The sequence below is a fragment of the Gobio gobio genome (genome assembly GCF_949357685.1).
Source record: "Gobio gobio genome assembly, chromosome: 19".
Lineage (NCBI taxonomy): Eukaryota > Metazoa > Chordata > Actinopteri > Cypriniformes > Gobionidae > Gobio > Gobio gobio.
Window position 1 is genome coordinate 2,935,692 of NC_137112.1, and position 12,500 is coordinate 2,948,191.

General features: G+C 40.6%; 1 protein-coding gene and 1 long non-coding RNA gene across 2 annotated transcripts in view; both read left to right on the plus strand.

Moving 5' to 3' along the window:
• Positions 1–8,324, plus strand: part of LOC307142772 — a 9,350-nt gene extending 1,026 nt beyond the window's left edge. Inside the window, exons 2-5 of the long non-coding RNA XR_013818510.1 lie at positions 203–294; positions 1,962–2,053; positions 6,404–6,469; positions 8,200–8,324. This is a non-coding gene — a long non-coding RNA (uncharacterized lncRNA). The remainder of the gene's footprint in view (positions 1–202; positions 295–1,961; positions 2,054–6,403; positions 6,470–8,199) is intronic.
• hnrnpll (heterogeneous nuclear ribonucleoprotein L like) overlaps positions 1–12,500 on the plus strand; it is a 79,134-nt gene that overhangs the window by 43,764 nt on the left and 22,870 nt on the right. The window lies entirely within an intron of this gene.

Below are 12,500 nucleotides of genomic sequence, written 5' to 3' on the forward strand. Positions count from 1 at the left end.
ATAGAATAGCATTATGTTTTACTCATAATGGTGCTGATGAATTAGAAATCTTGTGCATTCAAAGAAAATAGGTTACTTTTGCATTGCGAAATAAGGTGGATAGACACTGTATGGATGTGTATCATATTAGATTTATGTATTTGCTAATATTTTTATGCTGTTTTTTTATTCTGTTTAAAATACTATGCCTTTAATTCTGCAGCCAGATGAAATGGACGACGCAGACCTAAGACCACATTAACTCCAGACCTGACGAGCCACACCTCGAGCAGCCGTATATCCACAGATTTAAAGGTACACCACATACATCTGTCCTGTTTTATAATGTCAGAGGACAACACAATAGTGCATTTGAAGACATGTACCATCACACGTATGTGATGAGAGCGTTCAGAGCGTCACGTGATAAACTGCCAAAGGACAAGGAGGGCTGTGCGATATATCACGATCTTAGATTGTGAACTATTATATCCACGTTCTGCCTTGTAGAGAGATCGTTGCACTTCTGGAACCTCCGTCCCAACATACTGTCCAACATGATGCACGTTCACATAGGGCTGGACGATTAATCGAAAAGTAATCGACTAATTTAGAACCTCTAACCGACGTAATTTTGCCATTTCGGTTTTAGTCACGTGACTCTGCCCCGTCAGTCACATCAAGTGCAGTTTGCAGGCACACGGAAAGATGCAGGAGCAGTTATCTTTGTTTATAGATGCTCAGTATTACTATGGTAATTGCATGTTTTACACAGTTTATACAGGGAAGTTAATCGCCGCTCTTATATGCGCTGATACACACACACAGACGGCGCGAGTGCCCCGAAGCCAGATCACTTTCACTTGCGTCCTCACAAGCTTGTCATTTGTATTTGTTTTAAGCCCTGCCAGTTTGAACACTGAAGCGTTTTTAGACCATCAGATGCGTATTATGTTGAACTAACGCCTGATATATTGTGATACACGAACACTGAGACAGAAGCTCACACATCCCGTGAAGATCGCGCGCAGAGAGCAGCAGAAACGCAGTGTCAACGCCGTCCCGTGATTCATCACTAAAGTAGCTTAGATACCGTTATGGCATAGATTTGTCTACCTTTTGAAGTAAGTACAAACCACAGCTTCATAATTAATAATACGGTATGACTAATTCACACACACAATCACTGTCTCATTAATGCATTAAGATAAATGTAATGTAGGCCTACTGTGTTAATTTATCTGTATCTGGTGTACAACAAGCAGAAATCTGCCCCACAGACAATAACTGCTGAAAGTCAACCGTTTCCTTCAAGTATTTTAAAATCACAAAGAAATGCACTTTCATTAGAAAAAAAATGTCCCACCTTTAATAGTAGAAAATATTTACAGTACAAACCTTATCAGTGAACTATAAGGGCAAAAAAGGAAAGCAAAAAAAAAAGAAGAGCAAAATAATCGTTCGTTAATCGTAATCGAGGTAAAATGTTAATTTCATCGAGATTTTTATTTTTGGTCAAATCGTTACAGCCCTACGTTCACACATGTTTTGCAGCGCAGCGATAGAGTGGCATCGCAATCTTCGCCATCATGAAAGCTTATGTTTGCATGCGTTTTAAAGCCTTGCCAGATAAACTTTATATTTACACGCTGATCTAACATACACTTTTCTGAGCGTGTACACTTAAGGCGACGTTCACACTACGAGCCTTGGTGCTCTATAGACCCATTTCACATTTCCAGGTTTCTCCGAGCGGAAGTCATCATAGTTGGGTTAAATATTATAGCTGTGAATGAATACATTAAATATTTTTTTGTGTGCCGATTTACTCAAATAGCAAAAGAAAAACGCCACAATGGTGATTTCACAACTTTCAAAAAGAGGGAAAAAATAGAGTGAGTATCATATTAGATTTGTGTATTTGCAAATATTTGTATGCTTTTTTTTATTCTGTTTAAAATACTATGCCTTTAATTCTGCAGCCAGATGAAATGGACGACGCAGACCTAAGACCACATTAACTCCAGACCTGACGAGCCACACCTCGAGCAGCCGTATATCCACAGATTTAAAGGTACACCACATACATCTGTCCTGTTTTATAATGTCAGAGGACAACACAATAGTGCATTTGAAGACATGTACCATCACACGTATGTGATGAGATGTTAAGATGTTAATTTAAAATTAAGATGTTAATTTTCACCATCACTCCCATAGACGCTGTATTAGTAACACCCTCACAGTAGCGGTAACTTGTTTTTGTCATTTTATGCAAAAGCAATAAAATACAAAGTATTAGTGTTATAAATGTATATATATTTTTAAAAATGAAATTACAAAAAACGTTGCAGGATTTACGATATTGATGACCGTTGAAACGCGTCATCACAGTCTGTGCTCAGATCAGATTTTTTAGTACAGCTATTCACATTGTTGTTTTAAATGTAGCCAATATCAGATTCCAGTGCCAATAATTAGGGGTGTAACGATTCACTCGTTTTCTCGATGCATCGATTACAAATCGATCTTGAAACATGTATTTTTGAATCGTGCTGCGTCATCCACACCTTCACAGCTCGCCTTCACAGACACACACTGTTTTCTTTACCGCCTTCACTGGATTGGGCTTGCTCTCTGTCCGTCGCTCATTGATACGTGTTAGAGCAGCCCACGTTCTCCTCAGGACGGCCACTGCCATCACATGAGCAGATGACAGCTCTCTGTACGTAGCTCATTGACACGTGTCATGCTGCGTTCACACCAAACGCGAATAGAGCGTCAATGAATGCATTCGCGCGTCCGCAGCGAATTGGACGCGCGTAGAAATCGAGAGCTGGATGCGAAATTGACGCGCGTTCAAGGCACTCATAAAATATGAAATATGTCATAAAAAACCACTCTGCCTCTTTTCATTTTCATTAAAAATATATATTAAGCATTAATAGCCACACAAATGTGGTCCAGGCGACTCCTACATTATCTTCACTGCATGTATATTTAAATATCCTTAAAATAAAAAGTTATGAAACTTCTCTTTGCCCTCAGTCAAAACGATTTGGCAGACAACAAATTATAGATTCATGACACCAAAGATTGCCCGTTAGATCCACACAAGATGCACCACTACAGGACATCAGAGCCAGCGGCAGACGGCAGAAGGACTGGCGGAGGAAAGGCTGCCTTCGCCAGGGTTATGAGCGCTGATTGCCCGGTGATCGCCTGGATCTCACAATTCCAAAAACACAAGATTTTTTTTTTAAATAGGCGCTCTCTTTATAAATAAACCACAGATTTGAGCTTTAAACAACTACATTGTCACATTGAAAAAGTCTTAAAACTAAATTTTGTGACACAATAGTAGTATTTTTAAATTATGCAGGGTTTCTCATCACATCACTTTACCACATGACCGCAGCGAGCAGGCTCCTGATTGGTTAACGTGCCGCGAATTGATGCCAAAGTTCAAATTTTTCAACTGGGGCGTCAGATGCGAATTCGCTTCAAACGCTTGAATGCACAAAAGCACCATTCGCGTGTAACGCGCAAGCAGATACAGATCACAAGAGCAGATGACAGCTCTCTGTCGAGACAGGAATAGTTCTGAGTCAAACCGCTCAAGCCATTGTCAACTGCAAAGTCATCACTGCGGTCACTACTGTTGAAATAAAACGCTTTCATTGCGTGAAAACATCACTGTTATTTTATATAAAATATAAGCTGTGCGTTTTGTCCATCAATCAGATAAAGTGGCCTCTGATAATAGCAACAGTAGACACCGGCGCACTCTTTCACAATCATCAGAAGGAGAATGACCCGTATAAAGAGAACAAAGAGGGCTTTTCTGTCCCGTGAAGAAAAGTTAGTTTAGGATTAGTTAGAAAAGGGCATGATATTTTGAGTTTTAGCAGATCTTGTTCTTTTCTTGCTCCGTTTTCCTTATTTGTAATATCCGTAAAACAAGCCTTGTTCATATTTTCAAAATAAGGTTGATACAATCCACACCCTGTTTGCCAGAAGCAAGTTCACAACAGGTATTGTGTCGTTTTGTAAGATACATTAGTGTTTAAGCCAGATGAATTTTTAATATTATGTTTATTTATTGTACATCTGAAAAGTATAAAGTTGATAGAGATTTGATGTAGAGTCAAGCGCTGTGTGAACCTGAAAACACACTGCATTGTGAGGACAGACAGGTTTACTAGGACACTGTAGTGTATTAGTTATAGAGGAAACACTGGGACATGAGTGTGTGAAACTGAAAACACACTGCATTGTGAGGACAGACAGGTTTACTAGGACACTGTAGTGTATTAGTTATAGAGGAAACACTGGGACATGAGTGTGTGAAACTGAAAACACACTGCATTGTGAGGACAGACAGGTTTACTAGGACACTGTAGTGTATTAGTTATAGAGGAAACACTGGGACATGAGTGTGTGAACCTGAAAACACACTGCATTGTGAGGACAGACAGGTTTACTAGGACACTGTAGTGTATTAGTTATAGAGGAAACACTGGGGCATGAGTGTGTGAACCTGAAAACACACTGCATTGTGAGGACAGACCGGTTTACTAGGACACTGTAGTGTATTAGTTATAGAGGAAACACTGGGGCATGAGTGTGTGAACCTGAAAACACACTGCATTGTGAGGACAGACAGGTTTACTAGGACACTGTAGTGTATTAGTTATAGAGGAAACACTGGGACATGAGTGTGTGAAACTGAAAACACACTGCATTGTGAGGACAGACAGGTTTACTAGGACACTGTAGTGTATTAGTTATAGAGGAAACACTGGGGCATGAGTGTGTGAACCTGAAAACACACTCAGGGTTTTTCCTGGGTCAAAAATGGTCTTCGGTGGTGGCTGACAGACATGGTCATCCATACACACACACACACACACGCGCACGCACAGTAAAAAAGTTCCCTACCCACGTGATCTGCAAGTGCAATACTGACAAAACATTTTAAATAAATTCAAAGAAAATATGTAATTTTTGCTTCTCTTATTTTGATACCTTGATGTGTTTTTGTTCCTCATTTTTACACTATTTACTGATAGTTGTTTTGGTATAAAATCATATCAATATTAAAAAGTAGTATTAAAAAATGAACAAATAGCCTAATTTTCTGCTATATACAATTTCATAAAATTATCAGCTAGCTAACCACAACTTTGTTCTGGGTTCACTCCAGTCTAAACTAAATGATTTTAGGCTATTTATTTTACTACACATTGTCCAAATAAATAAGCTGAAAGACTGTGGATGATTAAAGCTAATTCTTACTATCCACTCTTGCTAAAGTGGGTAAGCACACTTGTGTTCTCATTTCAAGTGTTCTGAGTAAATGATTCAACTGATTCGTGAGTTCAGTGTTGGACTGATCCGTTCTAACCAGTCGTTAAAATGATTCGGTTCAAAGGAGTCATAATGTGGCGAATCGGACATTGGCTGACGCGCTGTGTGTGAATCCCTTCTGTTAGAACATCGCGAAAGATTTGTCAACACACAGAAAACACTTCATAACCGGATAGGATTTGTTTCACGTTTATTGAAAGTATGGTTTATGTCAGCTGGTCAGAGAATCAGTCAATGTTTTTTGAGCGCATTTCACACCCAGCGGTAATTAAAGGAAAACATCGTCTGATAGCGCCACGTGCAACATGGATTCGGTCTTCCGACCTTTTGATTTTGATTAACGTAATATGTGAAATATTAGAAAGCTAAGAATGCTTATTTTGAAGACAGAGAGCGTGCGAGCGGGGGAGGAGCTCACTGGTCGTTCTCTGTGACACTCAGTTAACGCAAGGGCAGCGGTCATCTATTCTACATCACTCCTAAATCACAATAACTCATCAAATAAGGCTTTGGCGGGACAACAATTTGTTTTGGCGGCCGCCAAAAAATTTTCAATGTAGGAAAAACCCTGACACTGCATTGTGAGGACAGACAGGTTTACTAGGACACTGTAGTGTATTAGTTATAGAGGAAACACTGGGACATGAGTGTGTGAACCTGAAAACACACTGCATTGTGAGGACAGACAGGTTTACTAGGACACTGTAGTGTATTAGTTATAGAGGAAACACTGGGACATGAGTGTGTGAACCTGAAAACACACTGCATTGTGAGGACAGACAGGTTTACTAGGACACTGTAGTGTATTAGTTATAGAGGAAACACTGGGACATGAGTGTGTGAACCTGAAAACACACTGCATTGTGAGGACAGACAGGTTTACTAGGACACTGTAGTGTATTAGTTATAGAGGGAACAGAATGCCTTCAGAGTAACCCATGTTTATTCAGTTTGTTTCCAAAAACTACATGTCTAGGTTTAGTCTTATTTTGCAGCTTCTTGAGCTCCAGCGAGTGTCTTACAGCCGTGTTTCTTTTCATCCTCTCCTTTACAGATGAACACAGATGTTGCCTCCACTGAGATATTTACACCCTGTTTGCCAGAAGCAAGTTCACAACAGGTATTGTGTCGTTTTGTAAGATACATTAGTGTTTAAGCCAGTTTGTTTTTTAATATTTTATTTTGTACAGTATCTGAGCACTGGACTTTTGGTTAAATTTTGCAATTAATCCGCAAATCACATGTTCTGAACTGTGGGTCATTTATCAACAGTGCGTAGAAAAGGTTCTATATTTTGTCCTACGAATGAAATTTAAAATGGGCCTAAGTACAATAAAATCTGTATTTATCAAACATGCGCACCACAGTTCTTACGCACATGAGTAAGCACTCAATGTTGATAAATCCCACATGTGCAATTCTTGTTCACGGTCATAAGCATTCGGAAACGCCTCCAATCAACCATATATGGGGACAACACTCCCTTTAAAAATCACGTGATTGTGTTTTTTCCTCACTGCAATTGTGGCGAAGAAGAGGAACTTCACAAACACAGAAGGAGTTGCGCAACGACGTTTAACAACAACAAATTTGCATCATAAATGATTTGCATGTTAACAGAATGAAACCCTTTTCTATTTACATCATCAAATTCGATAGCATGAAAGCCCCATTTTATTCCAGCTTTTTGAGGATTTCGGTAAGGGAACTGGATGTAGGTTGGGTCCAAGGAAATAAATTACATTTGTCACAGCTGTCTTTTATAGGGTTTGACAAAAATTACACATCTTGTTTACACCTACAAAAATGAGACATTGAGTGTTTTATAATTAAAGGAAACAGGACATATGTGATCTGCTTAATGCAAACTGTCTTAAATGCTTTTTATGTGTAGTGTCGCTGTTCTAGCACTAGATTCTCAGCGTAAGCGTGCTCAGAGATGTGCTTATATTTACACACATTTCTACGTCCAAGTTCAAGTTGTTAGATCCCACACTTTGCGTGAAACTGTTCTTTTACGCACTCACTACGCACAGATCTGTGTGTACGCACCATTGATAAATGAGGGCCCTGGTCTGTGCGATCACAGATTACTGCAGGGTGACTATGACAGATGATTGTCAAACCCAGTTTGAATGGAGTGATTGGATAACATTATACTGTAGAAAAAAATTGTCTATTCTTATGATTCCTGAAATGTAATAAAATGTAATAATTTATTTAAATGTTACACATCAATCTTTTTATTTTTATCTGACTGTCAGCTAATAAATGTGTGCTGATGGTTCGAGTACTGTTGTTTGACATCGGGCAGCTCATGATCCGGTGTTTTCAGCTGTGTTCACAGTAAATGAGCTGTTCTGAGATGCTGTATCATGAGCTGCACGTGTGTAAATAAACTCAGCACTGCGTAGGGCTGGCCGATAAAACGATAACGATATGTATCACGATAGACACGTAACCGATATCAATAAAAATGCGTTCGATAAAACGTTCGATAATTTTTTTTTCTTTGTCGGAAGAAACCAGAGGTTGAGAAGCAAGTTTGGTTGCATGAACAAAGGCACTCGCTCTCTGGTAACCTAGCAACGTAGGGCGTGACCCGCTAACAGCCAATCATGTAACAGTATCCTGTCTGGTTGCGGCATATCGTTGTCTCGTGTTGGACTCTTCTGTAACAGAACCGGCGGGGAGTGATAAGTGGAAAATGAGGGCCGCAGCGAGCGAGGAAATTGTTGATAAAACAGGAGAACAAGTCAGCTCGCTAGTATGGCAGTTTTTTAGATTTTATAAGTGTGAACATTTTTTAAATATTAAACATTTCACACTGCAATGCTTTCTTGTTTTTAGTGATGGAAGTGCTGAACATCGTGGGAACATCGACTGATATGAAGAAAAAGCAGAAGTGGCTGCTGTGATTGGGCATTTTGTTTCGTCTGACATGCATTAACTGTAGTTGATGTTTCAGATATCTTCATCTGTGGCAAGATAACCAAAATGTATTGTTGTTCACATTGACTGTTTTAAAGCTCTTCAAAATATTAAATTCAAAACATTAACATGGTTAAAACTTCTGACTTTATTTTAATAACTTGCTCAACTGCTTATTTGCCACCTCGCAGAAGCCTCTTTAATGAAGGGGAGGTATTGTTTCTTTAGAACCCGCGAGGATGTTTCAGTAAAACTTGCAAAGACGATCCGGAGGCAGTCATGCTTCTAATCCAACCACTGTAGCACTACTACAGTATCACTCTAATGGTTTGAATATTTCAAAGGGTTAATTCACCCAAAAATATAATTTACTCTCCCTCATGTCGTTCCAAACCCATAAGACTTTCATTCATCTTTAGCACACAAATGAAGATATGTTTTATGAAATCTGAGAGATTTCTGTCCTTCCATTGAAAGTCTGTTCAACCAAAACTCTGAGGCTTCAAAACGTTCATAAAGAGATGGTCAAATAAATCCATATGAATGGAGGGGGTTAATCCAGTCTTCTGATGAGACACCAGGGGTGTCTAAAGTCGGTCCTGGAGGGCCACTGTCCTGTCCTGCAGAGTACAGCTCCAACCCCTATCAAACACAGCTAAATCAGCTCATCAAGGCATACAGAAGCTTCCGGGCAGGAGTGTTGAGGCAAGATGGAGCTGAACTCTGCAGGACAGTGGCCCTCCAGGACCGAGTTTGGACACCCCTGCTCTGTGCTAAAGCAGCTGTAGCTGGTGTCATCTCCTCATTCTGACATTAAAGGCTTCACTTTCAGTCGAGCATGGTATGATCACTCTACATGACTCCCAGTGTAATCAACAAAGATTCCCAGACTGCACGTGTGGCAGCGGCAGAAGGCATGCTTCATGACACTACACTCTGTGATGTTGATATGGGTGCAGTCTTCTCTTTTCTCTCTGTAAAGATTTGATAGTGCGCTGGTTATGTGACCCATTAGCTGGACATGTTTGTGATGGGGAGCACTATTACTACTGTCAGTGAGAGTAACCCAGCTGCTAACTCGGCAGTGAGTGACCCAAAACCTAGTCGTCATAGTGAAAACCACCCAACAAAAAGGACTGAACCCAGCATACAGGTGCTGGTCATATATAATTAGAATATCATCAAAAAGTTTATTTATTTCACTAATTCCATTCAAAAAGTGAAACTTGTCTATTATATTCATTAATTACACACAGACTGATATATTTCAAATAAATCCCAAATTCAGTATCTCAGAAAATTTGAATATTACTTAAGACCAATACAAATCTCGGCCAACTGAAAAGTATGAACATGAAAAGTATGAGCATGTCCAGCACTCAATGCTCAGCTGGGGCTGGTTTTGCTTGAACTACTGCAGCGATGCGGCGTGGCATGGAGTCGATCAGTCTGGCACTGCTCAGGTGTTATGAGAGCCCAGGTTGCTCTGATAGTGGCCTTCAGCTCTTCTACATTGTTGGGTCTGGCATATCGCATCTTCCTCTTCACAATACCCCAGAGATGTTCTATGAGCTTAAGGTCAGGCGAGTTTGCTGGCCAATTAAGAACAGGGATACCATGGTTCTTAAACCAGGCACTGGTTGCTTTGGCACTGTGTGCTGGTCCCAGTCCTGCTGGAAAATGAAATCCGCATCTCCATAAAAGTTCGTCAGCAGCAGGAAGCATGAAGTGCTCTAAAACTTCCTGGTATACGGCTGCGTTGACCTTTGACCTCAGAAAACACAGTGGACCAACACCAGCAGATGACATGGCACACCAAAACATCACTGACTGTGGAAACTTTACACTGAACCTCAAGCAACGTGGATTGTGTGCCTCTCCTCTCTTCCTCCAGACTCTGAGACCCTGATTGACTTCATCAGAGAACATAACTCTGGCCACTCAGCATCTCCAGTCCTTTTTGTCTTTAGCCCAGGCGAGACGCTTCTGACGCTGTCTGTTGCTCAAGAGTGTGACAGCTGAAACCCATGTCTTGCATACGTCTGGTTCTTGAAGCACTGACTCCAGCTGCAGTCCACTCTTTGTGAATCTCCCCCATATATTGAATGGGTTTTGTTTCACAATCCTCTCCAGGGTGCGGTTATCCCTATTGCTTGTACACTTTTTTCTACCACATCTTTTCCTTCCCTTCGCCTCTCTATTAATGAGCTTGGACACAGAGCTCTGTGAACAGCCAGCCTCTTTTGCAATGACCTTTTGTGTCTGGCCCTCCTTGTGTGTCAATGGTTGTCTTCTGGACATCTGTCAGGTCATCAGTCTTCCCCATGCTTGTGTCGCCTACAGAACTAGACTGAGAGACCATTTAAAGGCCTTTGCAGGTGTTCTGAGTTCATCAGCTGATTAGAGTGTGTCTTCAATATTCAACCTTTTCACAATATTCTAATTTTCTGAGATTCTGAATTTGGGATTTCTCTTAGTTGTCAGTTATAATCATCAACATTAAAAGAAATAAACATTTGAAATATATCAGTCTGTGTGTAATGAATGAATAAAATATACACGTTTCACTTTTTGAATGGAATTAGTGAAATAAATAAACTTTTTGATGATATTCTAATTATATGACCAGCACTTTATAATATAATCCAAACAATAAACCTTAAAGCTAAAGGTCTGTTTCGGTTTCATGGGTGATATCAGAGTACAAACCTTTCTGGCTTCGTTTTTGTGTAGTGATAATTCATGTCAAAGACATCTCACAGTCCCAGTAAACCCATCTGTCTTTGCAGTGCAGTGTGTAGTCATGTTTCGTTGTATATGCTAATGAACTGTGATGTCATTGTGACATCACATAGTCCTTGTAAACCCTTTGTCCTCATAATCCTGGTTTTTGTCTTCTAGGACACACGTCCTTGTAAGTCAGCAAAAAATCAGGGTGCCATGTATCATGTTTTATAAAGTTTAAATAAATAATAAAGTTTGTGTTTTGAACCCAGGATTTTTTTAAAGCATTTCCATTTTTATTTGAAAGCTCTAGCATTAAAGGAAGTCATAGTCCCCCTAAACCACCTTTTTTTCTGGTTTGAAGAAATTGTCCTTATAAGTCATGCTAACCTGTATGTGTGTGTGTGTGTGTGTGTGTGTGAGAGTGTGTGTGTGTGTAAATGAGTGAGACAGTGCAGGTGTTCACCGGTGACCTCTGACCTCTGTTTTATGCTGAAGAATGTCTGTATTTCCCTCTGGACACTGAGGCTCTGTGTAATATCTCGAGTCAGATGTGTGTGTGTTTGAAGGTGTCGTTGAATGTAAAGAGATTGACCTTGAGCGATGAGCTTGTGTGTTACGGCTCACACTCACACGTCATGTGCTGTTCAGCGGTTGCTAGGGTGTTGTGGGAGGTTCCTCACATTAGTAAAGCGCTTTAGTCCGGCGGTGTGTGTTAGACGGACACCATCGATCGGCCTGAGACTCTGCAGGCCAGCGTTTCTCTGAAGAGAAGAGCGGCTCTAACTCTCCATCAGCACTGTGTAGAGCTAGAAATGCCATGATCACTCTCAGCTGAAGGTTTACATGAAATATTAACATGATTAAAGCACATTTCACACAGTAATACTAGCAACCGCATAGCAACGCCCTAGCAACCAACCAGAACACCCTAGCAACTGCCTAGCAACACCTTAGCAACCACCAAGATCATCTTGGCATCTGCTTAGCAACACCCTAGCATCCACCCAGGTTACCATAGCGACCACCTAGCAACCACCCAGAACACCCTAGCAGCCACCTAGCAACATCCCAGTTACAACCCATAATACCCTAGCAGCTGCAAAAAAAGCAACACCGTAGCAACCACCCAGAACACCTTAGCAACCACCTAGCAACACCACAGTTACAACCCATAATACCCTAGCAACTGCAAAGCAAAACCCTAGCAACCACCCAGAACACCCTAGCAACCACCTAGCAACACCACAGTTACAACCCATAATACCCTAGCAACTACAAATCAACACCCTAGTAACCACCCAGAACACCCTAGCAACCACCCAAAAAAACCTAAGCAACCACCTAGCAACACCACAGTTACAATCCATAGCACCATAGCAACTGCAAAGCAACACCCTAGCAACCACACAGAACACCCTAGCAACCACCCAGAAAACCTTAGCAACCACCTAGCAACACCACAGTTACAACCCATAATACCCTAGCAACTGCAA